Raw genomic sequence first — 2,523 nt, 5'->3', positions numbered from 1 at the left:
AGCTCACAGGCTGTGTGGAGGCGTCTGGTGTGTCGGAGAACATACTACACATCCCAAAGCGAGCCGCTGGTATCTGCCTTCGCTCTGTAAAAGTCTATACTCGCCGTTCTGCTCAGAGATTTTCACGAGACACCAGTCTCAGAGAGTGAATCATCAGAGTTACAGTCTCCCGTTCACCAGATCAGCTCAGGACATGATTTTATGAGCACATCACAGAAAGCGGGTGTACTGTTTCACCTACAGCTTCACTGACCAAACACTGGCTAGAATCTGAGAGTTAAACTCACATGGAAGGAGCTGTGCAGAAACCTGCTGTCCAGGTCATATTTCACCACCAAAAGAAAAAGAAAAACTAATTATATATCAACTAAAAAATTAGAGCTGCACAGATCGATCGGCCTTTCTCAAACAGCTTGTGAGCCACAAATACCAAAATGAGTGGCTAACTGCGCTAAAACATTCAAATGCATACAAAATTGTCAAAATGCCCGTCTTGGCGAGTATCCAGTTAAACAGTCAGTTTTGGAACGTTAAATAGTTGAGAAAGAGAACGCATGTTGTGTAACAGTATATTGGGTCTGTGGATAAACGCTTAAAGGGACCGCAGTCCAATATTCCTGCTGCTGTCTGTCACATTAATCAAAGAACAAAAGACAAAGAAAACCACTTTCTGCTCTTGACCGAATACGTTTTATAACTTTAATGGTAAAATGGTAAGCGTATTTAATTTTTACAATGAAGACTACAGAAATTAAAGTAATCAAATCTAAAATAACACTGGATGTGTTAATGTGTTACTGATTACCTTAACTTCTGTAGTATTTCTTGCGTGAATAAAACTTAACCTGAAAAACTTAGTTTCATAGCTCTCTTTATTCTATTGCATTTATATGTGTGCTGTTGTTTGCACTTTTTATTTGTTCTTATTTTATTACAGACTTTTTACTTGTTTTTTTTATGAAAATAAAACTTTGCGTTGAAGAAAAGTTAATTTTTGTTTGTGTATGTTGTCATTTATAGTTCTTGGAAAGAAAATCGGAATCGGCAAAAATCGGCATCAGCAGGTCACACTAACGAAAAATCGGAATCAGCCAAGAAAATTGCAATCGGTGCATCTCTAAAGAAAAACTATATATATATGAAGATGAAGATGTTGATATAAAAAATCTTTAAAATGTGTGCGTAATGTGACTTGATATGATTATATGTGATTTTTCTGCATTACACTAAAAACAGTTTTGTATGAAAATGTGATTTAATGTCATAAAAACCAGAAATGAGACTTTCTTTATGCAGTTTCTTACTTTTATCTTTTAATATTGGGTGAAAAGTCATCTGGAACACATTTTTGACAGGATTCATAAAAAGGAAAAACGGCTTCAGAATCATTTAGTAAACCCAGATATCCCATGATCCTCTGGGCTCTCATTTACAGTATAAACAGCAAAGAGAGACGCCGAGGGACTCTTTCTGGAATATTCACTACCCTGGATAACAAAATCAGTGTTAAACCCCTTAATTACAGGACTGCGATTTCTTTTGAACTATAATTATAAACAGGACGTCTTTTATTGTACAGTACACTACTAATGCATAATGAATATTTAAATGTCTAGTCTGCTGAGGCTGTATTGTGAGCATGATTTATATTCGTGGCATTTAGAAGCTGCAGATCCGTGTTAATGTCATCTTCATCAGTGCCTCATGTAAATGAACCTGCAGGTTGGAGAATCAAACACTGTCAGTCGACTAGTTAAACCTGCATGAAGCCAATAACCGGCTGTCATCTGTTATTTCCTGATGAGCCAGAATGACTGCTGTCAAGACTAAACACTGACTGTTGATTCAGACACAGAAGAGCGGCGCTGTGAAATCAAGCCTGCGGTCGTGCTGTAATGCACCGCTGTGACGTCTGGCAGTGGAAACACCGAGATCTGCTGTCTGAACACGCGTGACGATACTGACCCCGACTGATGGACAGAACCAGACCCACAACAACAACAGCACAGATGGAAATACAGCTTCAGGACACTTCTAAATGGACACAGCATCTTAAATGTGCTGCTTATGGCGCAAGATGCTGAAAAAACTGAGACAATGGCCAGAAACATCTATCTTACATGTGTGTGCACTAAAATATAAATATAATTTTTTTTTTAAAAGGGTCATATGATGCTGCTAAAAAGAACATTATTGTGTATTTGGTGTAATGAAATGTGTTTATGCGGTTTAAGGTTAAAAAAACACATTATTTTTCACATACTGTACATTATTGTTTCTCCTTTATGCCCTGCCTTTCTGAAACGCGTCGATTTTTACAAAGCTCATCGGTATGAAAAGTGAGGTGTGCTCTGATTGGCCAGCTATCCAGTGCTTTGTGATTGGCCGAATACCTCAAGCCTGTGACGGAAATGTTACGCCCCTTGCCATATTGTGATGCCTTGTCCTGCCGGAGCGACCAGACAAAAACATTAAAACCCATTATAAACGAGGCATTTGTTGCATCCAGTGGGGACATAATTA

The sequence above is a fragment of the Sinocyclocheilus grahami genome, unplaced genomic scaffold (assembly GCF_001515645.1).
Source record: "Sinocyclocheilus grahami isolate Dianchi unplaced genomic scaffold, SAMN03320097.WGS_v1.1 scaffold2639.1, whole genome shotgun sequence".
Taxonomy (NCBI): Eukaryota; Metazoa; Chordata; class Actinopteri; order Cypriniformes; family Cyprinidae; genus Sinocyclocheilus; species Sinocyclocheilus grahami.
Note: the sequence above shows the minus strand (reverse complement) of the source record.